At 62.6% G+C, this 16,460-nt stretch overlaps 2 non-coding genes across 2 annotated transcripts; both read left to right on the forward strand.

Annotated features, from left to right (window-relative positions):
• Positions 1-723: 723 nt before the first annotated feature.
• Positions 724-842, forward strand: LOC131872181 (5S ribosomal RNA). Its single transcript, XR_009370358.1, has one exon. It is a non-coding gene; the product is annotated as a 5S ribosomal RNA (ribosomal RNA).
• A 7,804-nt stretch (positions 843-8,646) lies between these two features.
• LOC131872182 (5S ribosomal RNA) lies at positions 8,647-8,765 on the forward strand. The gene has a single exon (XR_009370359.1). It is a non-coding gene; the product is annotated as a 5S ribosomal RNA (ribosomal RNA).
• Positions 8,766-16,460: the final 7,695 nt, after the last annotated feature.

Here is a 16,460-nt window from a genome sequence, read left to right on the forward strand (position 1 = left end):
AGTTTTAGTCGTCGGGACTCATTTCGAGCCTTAGAGGTCGTTTCTTGTCCGGTTGCCCTGTCTTCGACCTGGGAACCCAATTTTGGTCCTCGGGTCCCATTTTTTTTTGTCTCGCATCCCACTTTTGGCCTGTGGCCTTTTCGGGGTCGATTCTCGTTTTGGGCATCAGAGCATGTTTCTTCTCCTAAAACCCAATATTTGTTTATTAAGTCTCGGAACACATTTTTGTTCTCGTGGACCCATCATGGGTCTTGGAACGCATTTGTGGTCCTTGGGTCCCATTTTGCATCCCGAAACTTGTGTTTTGGTGCTTGATCCCTATTTTGGGTGCCCACCTTGCACCAAGTGCGCACCCGGGGCAAACCGAGCGCCTTGGTGCACCGGGGCAAGATCGAGCGTGCACCCGAGGCGCCCCGAACATGCACCAAGGTGCACTCGGCCCACATGTGAGCGCAGGTCGTTGCGCCCGAGGTGGTGTGTGGGCACCGCGTTGCAGACGGGACACTGCACGCACACGACGCCCCCTCCAGGTGCACGCACGTAGGCCGGGCCGGGTGCACACCCGACGCCCTAGCAAGGTGCGCGCACCCGGGCAGGGCTCACACTTGGCGAACGGGGCGCACTTCGCGAGGGAGGGTGTGCACCTCGACGGGGGTGGGTGGCCGGGGTGGATTCGCACGTGGGTCGCGGTTTGCTAAGTACACACTGCGACAAGCTCATAACGGGTGCGATCATACCAGCGTTAGTGCACCGGATCCCATCAGAACTCCGCAGTTAAGCGCGCTTGGGCCGGAGTAGTACTGGGATGGGTGACCTCCCGGGAAGTCCCGGTGTTGCACCCTTTTTTAGTTTTTCGCCGGGCGTCGCAATGCTATTTGAATAAACCTTTTGCCCGTTTGCGTTCTCGTCGGGGCCGGGCCGGGCCGGGGTGCGCTGCCCGCACTACCGCGCGCGCGGGGGCGACACCGAGCGCGCACCCGAGGCGCCCCGAGCACACAGGCCACGGTGCAACCCGGGCGTTGTGCGCGCACCCCGGTGCGCCCGAGGTGCTGCGCGCGCACCCAGGTGAAATCGGTGTGCACCTCGGCCAGTGCGCGCTCGGTCGAGTCGCGCACGTTGGCCAAGGTGCACGGTGATGTTTCTTACTCTAAGGTTCCGCACCAGACGCCCGGGACAGGTGAGCGAAGCTGGGCGGGGCCGGGTGCGCGGCCGGGGCAGGTGCACGCAGCTGGAGAGAGCTTTGGAGCACACTTCGGAGCGCACCAATGATGCGCTCCATTCAAAAGTTTCCTGAAAAGGCAAAAAAAGTTGAGATTATAGAATTTCCCACTTGAGAGATTGTAAAAAAAAAAAATTTAAAATGAAGGAAACGCGGGTGCCAAGGTGTGCGCAGCCCAGCCAAGGTGTGCGCACCAAGGCGCCCACCCTGGCGAAGGTGCACGCAAGGTGCGCACCCGAGGCAAACCGGACAATTAACCCAACTTTCGACTTCGCGCGCACCTTGGAGCGCACTTCGGAGCGCTCCTTGGTGCGCACCAATCTTGGGCACCTCGGAGTGCACCATGGCGCCCACCAAGGTGCGCACCCGGGGCAAACCGAGCTCCGACTTCGTGCGCACCTTGGAGCGCACGAAAGGTGCGCACCATGGCGCCCACCAAGGTGCGCAGCCCAGCCAAGGCGTGCGCATCAAGGTGCGCACCCTGGCGAAGGTGCGCACCCGGGGCAAACCGAGCTCCGACTTCGTGCGCACCTTGGAGCGCACAAAAGGTGCGCAACCCAGCCAAGGTGTGCGCACCCCGGTCAAACCGAGCTCCGAATCGTGCGCACCAGAGGTGCACGCCATCGTGCGCACCTTGGAGCACACTTCGGAGCCCTCCTTGGTGCGCGCCGATGTTGCGCACCTCGGAGCGCACCCGGGGAAAACAATGCAATTAACCCGACTTTCGACTTCGTGGGCACCTCGGAGCGCTCTCGGGTTCGCACCTCGGAGCACACCGAGGTGCGCACCTTTGATGCGCTGCCTTCACCAATTTCCAGAAAAGGCAAGAAAACATTGAGAAGGTGTGCGCACCGAGGTGCCCACCCTGGCGAAGGTGCACGCGAGGTGCGCACCCGGGGCAAACCGGGCTCCGACTTCGTGCACGCCGCACCTTGGAGCACACTTCGGAGCGCTCCTTGGTGCGCACCAGGGCGCGCAACCCAGCCGAGGTGCCCACCCCGGCGAAGGTGCACGCGAGGTGCGCACCCGGGGCAAACCGGGCTCCGACTTCGTGCACGCCATGGTGCCCACCGCGGCGAAGGTGCACGCGAGGTGCGCACCCGGGGCAAACCGGGCTCCGACTTCGTGCACGCCGCACCTTGGAGCACACTTCGGAGCGCTCCTTGGTGCGCACCATGGTGCCCACCAGGGCGCGCAACCCCGCCGAAGGTGCACGCGAGGTGCGCACCCGGGGCAAACCGGGCTCCGACTTCGTGCACGCCGCACCTTGGAGCACACTTCGGAGCGCTCCTTGGTGCGCACCATGGTGCCCACCAGGGCGCGCAACCCCGCCGAAGGTGCACGCGAGGTGCGCACCCGGGGCAAACCGGGCTCCGACTTCGTGCACGCCATGGTGCGCACCGCGGCGAAGGTGCGCACCCGGGGCAAACCGGGCTCCGACTTCGTGCACGCCGCACCTTGGAGCACACTTCGGAGCGCTCCTTGGTGCGCACCAGGGCGCGCAACCCAGCCGAGGTGCCCACCCCGGCGAAGGTGCACGCGAGGTGCGTACCCGGGGCAAACCGGGCTCCGACTTCGTGCACGCCGCACCTTGGAGCACACTTCGGAGCGCTCCTTGGTGCGCACCATGGTGCCCACCAGGCCGCGCAACCCAGCCAAGGTGTGCGCACCAAGGTGCACGCGAGGTGCGCACCCGGGGCAAACCGGGGTCCGACTTCGTGCACGCCGCACCTTGGAGCACACATCGGGGCGCTCCCGGGTTCGCACCGGCGTTGCGCACCGTGGTGGGCACCTCGGAGCACACCAAGGTGGGCAGCGAGGTGCGCACCTTTGATGCGATGCCTTCACTAATTTCCATAAAAGGCAAAAAAAAAACGAGATTTTAAAATTTCCGTTTTGAAAGATAGTGAGAAAAAGGGAATGCTGGTGCCATCTTGAGCCCGCCCTGGTGCGCAGCCCAGCCAAGGTGTGCGCACCAAGGTGCCCACCCTGGCGAAGGTGCGCGCCCGGGCAATTAACCCAACTTCCAACTTCGCGCGCGCCAGGGTGGGAGCGCACCCAACAACCGGGCCTGGGAAGAGCCAATGCGAGAAACCCCACCAAACGCTCTGACAAAAAAAGAGGGGGCGCTCCAGTAACCCCGCTTCGGAGCGCACCCTGGGCAAACCCAGCCAAGGTGCCCACCCCGGCCAAGGTGCAGGCGAGGTGCGCACCCGGGGCAAACCGGGCTCCGACAACGTGCACGCCGCACCTTGGAGCACACTTCGTAGCGCTCCCGGGTGCGCACCTCAGAGCACACCAAGGTGGGCAGCGAGGTGCGCACCTTTGATGCGCTGCCTTCACTAATTTCCAGAAAAGGCAAAAAAAAAAGGAGATTTTAAAATTTCCGTTTTGAAAGATAGTGAAAAAAACGGAACGCGCGTGCCATCTTGAGCCCGCCCTGGTGCGCAGCCCAGGTAAGGTGCCCACCCTGGCAAAGGTGCGCACCCGGGCAATTAACCCTACTTCCGACTTCGTGCGCGCCAGGGTGGCAACCGGGCCTCGGAAGAGCCAATGCGAGAAACCCCACCAAACGCTCCGACAAAAAAAGAGGCGGCGCTCCAATAACCCCGCTTCGGAGCGCAGCCGGGGCAAACCCAGCCAAGGTGCCCACCCCGACGAAGGTGCACGCGAGGTGCGCACCCGGGGCAAACCGGGCTCCGACAACGTGCACGCAGCACCTTGGAGCACACTTCGAAGCACTCCCGGGTGCCCACCGGCGTTGCGCACCGTGGTGGGCAGCGAGGTGCGCACCTTTGATGCGCTGCCTTCACTAATTTCCAGAAAAAGGCAAAAAAAAATGAGATTTTAAAATTTCCGTTTTGAAAGATAGTGAAAAAAAAGGAACGCGGGTGCCATCTTGAGCCCGCCCTGGTGCGCAGCCCAGGCAAGGCATGCGCACCAAGGTGCCCACCCGAGGTGCACACCCGGGGCAAACCGGGCTCCGACTTCGTGCAGGCCGCACCTTGGAGCACACTTCGGAGCGCTCCTTGGTGCGCACCATGGTGCCCACCAGGGCGCGCAACCCAGCCAAGGTCTGCACACCAAGGTGCCCACCCCGGCGAAGGTGCACGCGAGGTGCGCACCCGGGGCAAACCGGGCTCCGACTTCGTGCACGCCATGGTGCCCACCGCGGCGAAGGTGCACGCGAGGTGCGCACCCGGGGCAAACCGGGCTCCGACTTCGTGCACGCCGCACCTTGGAGCACACTTCGGAGCGCTCCTTGGTGCGCACCATGGTGCCCACCAGGGCGCGCAACCCAGCCAAGGTGTGCGCACCAAGGTGCACGCGAGGTGCGCACCCGGGGCAAACCGGGGTCCGACTTCGTGCACGCCGCACCTTGGAGCACACATCGGAGCGCTCCCAGGTTCGCACCAGCGTTGCGCACCTTTGATGCGCTGCCTTCACTAATTTCCAGAAAAGGCAAAAAAAAACGATATTTTAAAATTTCCGTTCTGAAAGATAGTGAAAAAAACGGAACGCGGGTGCCATCTTGAGCCCTTCCTGGTGCGCAGCCCAGGCAAGTTGTGCGCACCAAGGTGCCCACCCTGGCGGAGGTGCGCGCCCGGGGCAAACCGGGCTCCGACTTCGTGCACTGCATGGTGCCCACCAAGGCGCGCAACCCAGCCAAGGTGCCCACCGCAGCGAAGGTGCACGCGAGGTGCACACCCGGGGCAAACCGGGCTCCGACTTCGTGCACGCCGCACCTTGGAGCACACTTCAGAGCGCTCCTTGGTGCGCACCAGGGCGCGCAACCCAGCCGAGGTGCCCACCCCGGCGAAGGTGCACGCGAGGTGCGCACCCGGGGCAAACCGGGCTCCGACTTCGTGCACGCCATGGTGCCCATCGCGGCGAAGGTGCGCACCCGGGGCAAACCGGGCTCCGACTTCGTGCACGCCGCACCTTGGAGCACACTTCGGAGCGCTCCTTGGTGCGCACCATGGTGCCCACCAGGCCGCGCAACCCAGCCAAGGTGTGCGCACCAAGGTGCACGCGAGGTGCGCACCCGGGGCAAACCGGGGTCCGACTTCGTGCACGCCGCACCTTGGAGCACACATCGGGGCGCTCCCGGGTTCGCACCGGCGTTGCGCACCGTGGTGGGCACCTCGGAGCACACCAAGGTGGGCAGCGAGGTGCGCACCTTTGATGCGATGCCTTCACTAATTTCCATAAAAGGCAAAAAAAAAACGAGATTTTAAAATTTCCGTTTTGAAAGATAGTGAGAAAAAGGGAATGCTGGTGCCATCTTGAGCCCGCCCTGGTGCGCAGCCCAGCCAAGGTTTGCGCACCAAGGTGCCCACCCTGGCGAAGGTGCGCGCCCGGGCAATTAACCCAACTTCCAACTTCGCGCGCGCCAGGGTGGGAGCGCACCCAACAACCGGGCCTGGGAAGAGCCAATGCGAGAAACCCCACCAAACTCTCTGACAAAAAAAGAGGGGGCGCTCCAGTAACCCCGCTTCGGAGCGCACCCTGGGCAAACCCAGCCAAGGTGCCCACCCCGGCCAAGGTGCAGGCGAGGTGCGCACCCGGGGCAAACCGGGCTCCGACAACGTGCACGCCGCACCTTGGAGCACACTTCGTAGCGCTCCCGGGTGCGCACCTCAGAGCACACCAAGGTGGGCAGCGAGGTGCGCACCTTTGATGCGCTGCCTTCACTAATTTCCAGAAAAGGCAAAAAAAAAAGGAGATTTTAAAATTTCCGTTTTGAAAGATAGTGAAAAAAACGGAACGCGCGTGCCATCTTGAGCCCGCCCTGGTGCGCAGCCCAGGTAAGGTGCCACCCTGGCAAAGGTGCGCACCCGGGCAATTAACCCTACTTCCGACTTCGTGCGCGCCAGGGTGGCAACCGGGCCTCGGAAGAGCCAATGCGAGAAACCCCACCAAACGCTCCGACAAAAAAAGAGGCGGCGCTCCAATAACCCCGCTTCGGAGCGCAGCCGGGGCAAACCAAGCCAAGGTGCCCACCCCGACGAAGGTGCACGCGAGGTGCGCACCCGGGGCAAACCGGGCTCCGACAACGTGCACGCAGCACCTTGGAGCACACTTCGAAGCACTCCCGGGTGCCCACCGGCGTTGCGCACCGTGGTGGGCAGCGAGGTGCGCACCTTTGATGCGCTGCCTTCACTAATTTCCAGAAAAAGGCAAAAAAAAATGAGATTTTAAAATTTCCGTTTTGAAAGATAGTGAAAAAAAAGGAACGCGGGTGCCATCTTGAGCCCGCCCTGGTGCGCAGCCCAGGCAAGGCATGCGCACCAAGGTGCCCACCCGAGGTGCACACCCGGGGCAAACCGGGCTCCGACTTCGTGCAGGCCGCACCTTGGAGCACACTTCGGAGCGCTCCTTGGTGCGCACCATGGTGCCCACCAGGGCGCACCCGAGGCAAACCGGGCTCCGACTTCGTGCACGCCGCACCTTGGAGCACACATCGGAGCGCTCCCAGGTTCGCACCAGCGTTGCGCACCTTTGATGCGCTGCCTTCACTAATTTCCAGAAAAGGCAAAAAAAAACGATATTTTAAAATTTCCGTTCTGAAAGATAGTGAAAAAAACGGAACGCGGGTGCCATCTTGAGCCCTTCCTGATGCGCAGCCCAGGCAAGTTGTGCGCACCAAGGTGCCCACCCTGGCGGAGGTGCGCGCCCGGGGCAAACCGGGCTCCGACTTCGTGCACTGCATGGTGCCCACCAAGGCGCGCAACCCAGCCAAGGTGCCCACCGCAGCGAAGGTGCACGCGAGGTGCGCACCCGAGGTGCACACCCGGGGCAAACCGGGCTCCGACTTCGTGCACGCCGCACCTTGGAGCACACTTCAGAGCGCTCCTTGGTACGCACCAGGGCGCGCAACCCAGCCAAGGTGCTCACCCCGGCGAAGGTGCACGCGAGGTGCGCACCCGGGGCAAACCGGGCTCGGACTTCGTGCACGCCGCACCTTGGAGCACACATCGGAGCGCTCCCGGGTTCGCACCAGCATTGCGCACCTTTGATGCGCTGCCTTCACTAATTTCCAGAAAAGGCAAAAAAAAGAAAAAAATGAGATTTTAAAATTTCCGTTTTGAAAGATAGTGAAAAAAACGGAACGCGGGTGCCATCTTGAGCCCGCCCTGGTGTGCAGCCCAGGCAAGTTGTGCGCACCAAGGCACCCACCCTGGCCAAGGTGGGTCACGGGGTGGGTCCTAGGGTGGGTAACGGGGTGGGTACTAAGGTGCGTGCCAAGGTGGGTCATAGGGTGGGTGCCAAGGTGGGCACCAGGGTGGGTGTGCACCAACCCTAGCCAGGGTAGGTCACGGGGTGGTTGTCGGGGTGGGCGTCAAGGAGCCAAGGTGGGTGGCAAGTAGCCAAGTTGCGTGCCAAGGTGGGTGTCGGGGTGGGTGCCAAGGATCCAAGGTGGGTGCCAAGGAACCAAGGTGGGTGTCTGGGTGGGTGCCGAGGTGGGAGCCAGGGTGGGTCCCAAGGTGAGTGCAAAGGTGGGTGCCAGGGTCAAGGTGAGTGCCAATGTGGGTTCCAAGGTGCCAGGGTCAGGGTGAGTGCCAATGTGGGTTCAAAGGTGCTAAGTTGGGTGCGAGGTTGGGTGCGAGGGTGGGTGGGTGCCAAGGTGTGCTAGGTGGAAGCCCGGGTGGGTCGGCATCCCATGGGTGTCGAGTTGGGTGCCTGATGGGTGCTTCTTGTCAAGTTTTAGTCGTCGGGACTCATTTCGAGCCTTAGAGGTCGTTTCTTGTCCGGTTGCCCTGTCTTCGACCTGGGAACCCAATTTTGGTCCTCGGGTCCCATTTTTTTTTGTCTCGCATCCCACTTTTGGCCTGTGGCCTTTTCGGGGTCGATTCTCGTTTTGGGCATCAGAGCATGTTTCTTCTCCTAAAACCCAATATTTGTTTATTAAGTCTCGGAACACATTTTTGTTCTCGTGGACCCATCATGGGTCTTGGAACGCATTTGTGGTCCTTGGGTCCCATTTTGCATCCCGAAACTTGTGTTTTGGTGCTTGATCCCTATTTTGGGTGCCCACCTTGCACCAAGTGCGCACCCGGGGCAAACCGAGCGCCTTGGTGCACCGGGGCAAGATCGAGCGTGCACCCGAGGCGCCCCGAACATGCACCAAGGTGCACTCGGCCCACATGTGAGCGCAGGTCGTTGCGCCCGAGGTGGTGTGTGGGCACCGCGTTGCAGACGGGACACTGCACGCACACGACGCCCCCTCCAGGTGCACGCACGTAGGCCGGGCCGGGTGCACACCCGACGCCCTAGCAAGGTGCGCGCACCCGGGCAGGGCTCACACTTGGCGAACGGGGCGCACTTCGCGAGGGAGGGTGTGCACCTCGACGGGGGTGGGTGGCCGGGGTGGATTCGCACGTGGGTCGCGGTTTGCTAAGTACACACTGCGACAAGCTCATAACGGGTGCGATCATACCAGCGTTAGTGCACCGGATCCCATCAGAACTCCGCAGTTAAGCGCGCTTGGGCCGGAGTAGTACTGGGATGGGTGACCTCCCGGGAAGTCCCGGTGTTGCACCCTTTTTTAGTTTTTCGCCGGGCGTCGCAATGCTATTTGAATAAACCTTTTGCCCGTTTGCGTTCTCGTCGGGGCCGGGCCGGGCCGGGGTGCGCTGCCCGCACTACCGCGCGCGCGGGGGCGACACCGAGCGCGCACCCGAGGCGCCCCGAGCACACAGGCCACGGTGCAACCCGGGCGTTGTGCGCGCACCCCGGTGCGCCCGAGGTGCTGCGCGCGCACCCAGGTGAAATCGGTGTGCACCTCGGCCAGTGCGCGCTCGGTCGAGTCGCGCACGTTGGCCAAGGTGCACGGTGATGTTTCTTACTCTAAGGTTCCGCACCAGACGCCCGGGACAGGTGAGCGAAGCTGGGCGGGGCCGGGTGCGCGGCCGGGGCAGGTGCACGCAGCTGGAGAGAGCTTTGGAGCACACTTCGGAGCGCACCAATGATGCGCTCCATTCAAAAGTTTCCTGAAAAGGCAAAAAAAGTTGAGATTATAGAATTTCCCACTTGAGAGATTGTAAAAAAAAAAAATTTAAAATGAAGGAAACGCGGGTGCCAAGGTGTGCGCAGCCCAGCCAAGGTGTGCGCACCAAGGCGCCCACCCTGGCGAAGGTGCACGCAAGGTGCGCACCCGAGGCAAACCGGACAATTAACCCAACTTTCGACTTCGCGCGCACCTTGGAGCGCACTTCGGAGCGCTCCTTGGTGCGCACCAATCTTGGGCACCTCGGAGTGCACCATGGCGCCCACCAAGGTGCGCACCCGGGGCAAACCGAGCTCCGACTTCGTGCGCACCTTGGAGCGCACGAAAGGTGCGCACCATGGCGCCCACCAAGGTGCGCAGCCCAGCCAAGGCGTGCGCATCAAGGTGCGCACCCTGGCGAAGGTGCGCACCCGGGGCAAACCGAGCTCCGACTTCGTGCGCACCTTGGAGCGCACAAAAGGTGCGCAACCCAGCCAAGGTGTGCGCACCCCGGTCAAACCGAGCTCCGAATCGTGCGCACCAGAGGTGCACGCCATCGTGCGCACCTTGGAGCACACTTCGGAGCCCTCCTTGGTGCGCGCCGATGTTGCGCACCTCGGAGCGCACCCGGGGAAAACAATGCAATTAACCCGACTTTCGACTTCGTGGGCACCTCGGAGCGCTCTCGGGTTCGCACCTCGGAGCACACCGAGGTGCGCACCTTTGATGCGCTGCCTTCACCAATTTCCAGAAAAGGCAAGAAAACATTGAGAAGGTGTGCGCACCGAGGTGCCCACCCTGGCGAAGGTGCACGCGAGGTGCGCACCCGGGGCAAACCGGGCTCCGACTTCGTGCACGCCGCACCTTGGAGCACACTTCGGAGCGCTCCTTGGTGCGCACCAGGGCGCGCAACCCAGCCGAGGTGCCCACCCCGGCGAAGGTGCACGCGAGGTGCGCACCCGGGGCAAACCGGGCTCCGACTTCGTGCACGCCATGGTGCCCACCGCGGCGAAGGTGCACGCGAGGTGCGCACCCGGGGCAAACCGGGCTCCGACTTCGTGCACGCCGCACCTTGGAGCACACTTCGGAGCGCTCCTTGGTGCGCACCATGGTGCCCACCAGGGCGCGCAACCCCGCCGAAGGTGCACGCGAGGTGCGCACCCGGGGCAAACCGGGCTCCGACTTCGTGCACGCCGCACCTTGGAGCACACTTCGGAGCGCTCCTTGGTGCGCACCATGGTGCCCACCAGGGCGCGCAACCCCGCCGAAGGTGCACGCGAGGTGCGCACCCGGGGCAAACCGGGCTCCGACTTCGTGCACGCCATGGTGCGCACCGCGGCGAAGGTGCGCACCCGGGGCAAACCGGGCTCCGACTTCGTGCACGCCGCACCTTGGAGCACACTTCGGAGCGCTCCTTGGTGCGCACCAGGGCGCGCAACCCAGCCGAGGTGCCCACCCCGGCGAAGGTGCACGCGAGGTGCGTACCCGGGGCAAACCGGGCTCCGACTTCGTGCACGCCGCACCTTGGAGCACACTTCGGAGCGCTCCTTGGTGCGCACCATGGTGCCCACCAGGCCGCGCAACCCAGCCAAGGTGTGCGCACCAAGGTGCACGCGAGGTGCGCACCCGGGGCAAACCGGGGTCCGACTTCGTGCACGCCGCACCTTGGAGCACACATCGGGGCGCTCCCGGGTTCGCACCGGCGTTGCGCACCGTGGTGGGCACCTCGGAGCACACCAAGGTGGGCAGCGAGGTGCGCACCTTTGATGCGATGCCTTCACTAATTTCCATAAAAGGCAAAAAAAAAACGAGATTTTAAAATTTCCGTTTTGAAAGATAGTGAGAAAAAGGGAATGCTGGTGCCATCTTGAGCCCGCCCTGGTGCGCAGCCCAGCCAAGGTGTGCGCACCAAGGTGCCCACCCTGGCGAAGGTGCGCGCCCGGGCAATTAACCCAACTTCCAACTTCGCGCGCGCCAGGGTGGGAGCGCACCCAACAACCGGGCCTGGGAAGAGCCAATGCGAGAAACCCCACCAAACGCTCTGACAAAAAAAGAGGGGGCGCTCCAGTAACCCCGCTTCGGAGCGCACCCTGGGCAAACCCAGCCAAGGTGCCCACCCCGGCCAAGGTGCAGGCGAGGTGCGCACCCGGGGCAAACCGGGCTCCGACAACGTGCACGCCGCACCTTGGAGCACACTTCGTAGCGCTCCCGGGTGCGCACCTCAGAGCACACCAAGGTGGGCAGCGAGGTGCGCACCTTTGATGCGCTGCCTTCACTAATTTCCAGAAAAGGCAAAAAAAAAAGGAGATTTTAAAATTTCCGTTTTGAAAGATAGTGAAAAAAACGGAACGCGCGTGCCATCTTGAGCCCGCCCTGGTGCGCAGCCCAGGTAAGGTGCCCACCCTGGCAAAGGTGCGCACCCGGGCAATTAACCCTACTTCCGACTTCGTGCGCGCCAGGGTGGCAACCGGGCCTCGGAAGAGCCAATGCGAGAAACCCCACCAAACGCTCCGACAAAAAAAGAGGCGGCGCTCCAATAACCCCGCTTCGGAGCGCAGCCGGGGCAAACCCAGCCAAGGTGCCCACCCCGACGAAGGTGCACGCGAGGTGCGCACCCGGGGCAAACCGGGCTCCGACAACGTGCACGCAGCACCTTGGAGCACACTTCGAAGCACTCCCGGGTGCCCACCGGCGTTGCGCACCGTGGTGGGCAGCGAGGTGCGCACCTTTGATGCGCTGCCTTCACTAATTTCCAGAAAAAGGCAAAAAAAAATGAGATTTTAAAATTTCCGTTTTGAAAGATAGTGAAAAAAAAGGAACGCGGGTGCCATCTTGAGCCCGCCCTGGTGCGCAGCCCAGGCAAGGCATGCGCACCAAGGTGCCCACCCGAGGTGCACACCCGGGGCAAACCGGGCTCCGACTTCGTGCAGGCCGCACCTTGGAGCACACTTCGGAGCGCTCCTTGGTGCGCACCATGGTGCCCACCAGGGCGCGCAACCCAGCCAAGGTCTGCACACTAAGGTGCCCACCCCGGCGAAGGTGCACGCGAGGTGCGCACCCGGGGCAAACCGGGCTCCGACTTCGTGCACGCCATGGTGCCCACCGCGGCGAAGGTGCACGCGAGGTGCGCACCCGGGGCAAACCGGGCTCCGACTTCGTGCACGCCGCACCTTGGAGCACACTTCGGAGCGCTCCTTGGTGCGCACCATGGTGCCCACCAGGGCGCGCAACCCAGCCAAGGTGTGCGCACCAAGGTGCACGCGAGGTGCGCACCCGGGGCAAACCGGGGTCCGACTTCGTGCACGCCGCACCTTGGAGCACACATCGGAGCGCTCCCAGGTTCGCACCAGCGTTGCGCACCTTTGATGCGCTGCCTTCACTAATTTCCAGAAAAGGCAAAAAAAAACGATATTTTAAAATTTCCGTTCTGAAAGATAGTGAAAAAAACGGAACGCGGGTGCCATCTTGAGCCCTTCCTGGTGCGCAGCCCAGGCAAGTTGTGCGCACCAAGGTGCCCACCCTGGCGGAGGTGCGCGCCCGGGGCAAACCGGGCTCCGACTTCGTGCACTGCATGGTGCCCACCAAGGCGCGCAACCCAGCCAAGGTGCCCACCGCAGCGAAGGTGCACGCGAGGTGCACACCCGGGGCAAACCGGGCTCCGACTTCGTGCACGCCGCACCTTGGAGCACACTTCAGAGCGCTCCTTGGTGCGCACCAGGGCGCGCAACCCAGCCGAGGTGCCCACCCCGGCGAAGGTGCACGCGAGGTGCGCACCCGGGGCAAACCGGGCTCCGACTTCGTGCACGCCATGGTGCCCACCGCGGCGAAGGTGCGCACCCGGGGCAAACCGGGCTCCGACTTCGTGCACGCCGCACCTTGGAGCACACTTCGGAGCGCTCCTTGGTGCGCACCATGGTGCCCACCAGGCCGCGCAACCCAGCCAAGGTGTGCGCACCAAGGTGCACGCGAGGTGCGCACCCGGGGCAAACCGGGGTCCGACTTCGTGCACGCCGCACCTTGGAGCACACATCGGGGCGCTCCCGGGTTCGCACCGGCGTTGCGCACCGTGGTGGGCACCTCGGAGCACACCAAGGTGGGCAGCGAGGTGCGCACCTTTGATGCGATGCCTTCACTAATTTCCATAAAAGGCAAAAAAAAAACGAGATTTTAAAATTTCCGTTTTGAAAGATAGTGAGAAAAAGGGAATGCTGGTGCCATCTTGAGCCCGCCCTGGTGCGCAGCCCAGCCAAGGTTTGCGCACCAAGGTGCCCACCCTGGCGAAGGTGCGCGCCCGGGCAATTAACCCAACTTCCAACTTCGCGCGCGCCAGGGTGGGAGCGCACCCAACAACCGGGCCTGGGAAGAGCCAATGCGAGAAACCCCACCAAACTCTCTGACAAAAAAAGAGGGGGCGCTCCAGTAACCCCGCTTCGGAGCGCACCCTGGGCAAACCCAGCCAAGGTGCCCACCCCGGCCAAGGTGCAGGCGAGGTGCGCACCCGGGGCAAACCGGGCTCCGACAACGTGCACGCCGCACCTTGGAGCACACTTCGTAGCGCTCCCGGGTGCGCACCTCAGAGCACACCAAGGTGGGCAGCGAGGTGCGCACCTTTGATGCGCTGCCTTCACTAATTTCCAGAAAAGGCAAAAAAAAAAGGAGATTTTAAAATTTCCGTTTTGAAAGATAGTGAAAAAAACGGAACGCGCGTGCCATCTTGAGCCCGCCCTGGTGCGCAGCCCAGGTAAGGTGCCACCCTGGCAAAGGTGCGCACCCGGGCAATTAACCCTACTTCCGACTTCGTGCGCGCCAGGGTGGCAACCGGGCCTCGGAAGAGCCAATGCGAGAAACCCCACCAAACGCTCCGACAAAAAAAGAGGCGGCGCTCCAATAACCCCGCTTCGGAGCGCAGCCGGGGCAAACCAAGCCAAGGTGCCCACCCCGACGAAGGTGCACGCGAGGTGCGCACCCGGGGCAAACCGGGCTCCGACAACGTGCACGCAGCACCTTGGAGCACACTTCGAAGCACTCCCGGGTGCCCACCGGCGTTGCGCACCGTGGTGGGCAGCGAGGTGCGCACCTTTGATGCGCTGCCTTCACTAATTTCCAGAAAAAGGCAAAAAAAAATGAGATTTTAAAATTTCCGTTTTGAAAGATAGTGAAAAAAAAGGAACGCGGGTGCCATCTTGAGCCCGCCCTGGTGCGCAGCCCAGGCAAGGCATGCGCACCAAGGTGCCCACCCGAGGTGCACACCCGGGGCAAACCGGGCTCCGACTTCGTGCAGGCCGCACCTTGGAGCACACTTCGGAGCGCTCCTTGGTGCGCACCATGGTGCCCACCAGGGCGCACCCGAGGCAAACCGGGCTCCGACTTCGTGCACGCCGCACCTTGGAGCACACATCGGAGCGCTCCCAGGTTCGCACCAGCGTTGCGCACCTTTGATGCGCTGCCTTCACTAATTTCCAGAAAAGGCAAAAAAAAACGATATTTTAAAATTTCCGTTCTGAAAGATAGTGAAAAAAACGGAACGCGGGTGCCATCTTGAGCCCTTCCTGATGCGCAGCCCAGGCAAGTTGTGCGCACCAAGGTGCCCACCCTGGCGGAGGTGCGCGCCCGGGGCAAACCGGGCTCCGACTTCGTGCACTGCATGGTGCCCACCAAGGCGCGCAACCCAGCCAAGGTGCCCACCGCAGCGAAGGTGCACGCGAGGTGCGCACCCGAGGTGCACACCCGGGGCAAACCGGGCTCCGACTTCGTGCACGCCGCACCTTGGAGCACACTTCAGAGCGCTCCTTGGTACGCACCAGGGCGCGCAACCCAGCCAAGGTGCTCACCTCGGCGAAGGTGCACGCGAGGTGCGCACCCGGGGCAAACCGGGCTCGGACTTCGTGCACGCCGCACCTTGGAGCACACATCGGAGCGCTCCCGGGTTCGCACCAGCATTGCGCACCTTTGATGCGCTGCCTTCACTAATTTCCAGAAAAGGCAAAAAAAAGAAAAAAATGAGATTTTAAAATTTCCGTTTTGAAAGATAGTGAAAAAAACGGAACGCGGGTGCCATCTTGAGCCCGCCCTGGTGTGCAGCCCAGGCAAGTTGTGCGCACCAAGGCACCCACCCTGGCCAAGGTGGGTCACGGGGTGGGTCCTAGGGTGGGTAACGGGGTGGGTACTAAGGTGCGTGCCAAGGTGGGTCATAGGGTGGGTGCCAAGGTGGGCACCAGGGTGGGTGTGCACCAACCCTAGCCAGGGTAGGTCACGGGGTGGTTGTCGGGGTGGGCGTCAAGGAGCCAAGGTGGGTGGCAAGTAGCCAAGTTGCGTGCCAAGGTGGGTGTCGGGGTGGGTGCCAAGGATCCAAGGTGGGTGCCAAGGAACCAAGGTGGGTGTCTGGGTGGGTGCCGAGGTGGGAGCCAGGGTGGGTCCCAAGGTGAGTGCAAAGGTGGGTGCCAGGGTCAAGGTGAGTGCCAATGTGGGTTCCAAGGTGCCAGGGTCAGGGTGAGTGCCAATGTGGGTTCAAAGGTGCTAAGTTGGGTGCGAGGTTGGGTGCGAGGGTGGGTGGGTGCCAAGGTGTGCTAGGTGGAAGCCCGGGTGGGTCGGCATCCCATGGGTGTCGAGTTGGGTGCCTGATGGGTGCTTCTTGTCAAGTTTTAGTCGTCGGGACTCATTTCGAGCCTTAGAGGTCGTTTCTTGTCCGGTTGCCCTGTCTTCGACCTGGGAACCCAATTTTGGTCCTCGGGTCCCATTTTTTTTTGTCTCGCATCCCACTTTTGGCCTGTGGCCTTTTCGGGGTCGATTCTCGTTTTGGGCATCAGAGCATGTTTCTTCTCCTAAAACCCAATATTTGTTTATTAAGTCTCGGAACACATTTTTGTTCTCGTGGACCCATCATGGGTCTTGGAACGCATTTGTGGTCCTTGGGTCCCATTTTGCATCCCGAAACTTGTGTTTTGGTGCTTGATCCCTATTTTGGGTGCCCACCTTGCACCAAGTGCGCACCCGGGGCAAACCGAGCGCCTTGGTGCACCGGGGCAAGATCGAGCGTGCACCCGAGGCGCCCCGAACATGCACCAAGGTGCACTCGGCCCACATGTGAGCGCAGGTCGTTGCGCCCGAGGTGGTGTGTGGGCACCGCGTTGCAGACGGGACACTGCACGCACACGACGCCCCCTCCAGGTGCACGCACGTAGGCCGGGCCGGGTGCACACCCGACGCCCTAGCAAGGTGCGCGCACCCGGGCAGGGCTCACACTTGGCGAAC

The sequence above is a fragment of the Cryptomeria japonica genome, unplaced genomic scaffold (assembly GCF_030272615.1).
Source record: "Cryptomeria japonica unplaced genomic scaffold, Sugi_1.0 HiC_scaffold_531, whole genome shotgun sequence".
Taxonomy (NCBI): Eukaryota; Viridiplantae; Streptophyta; class Pinopsida; order Cupressales; family Cupressaceae; genus Cryptomeria; species Cryptomeria japonica.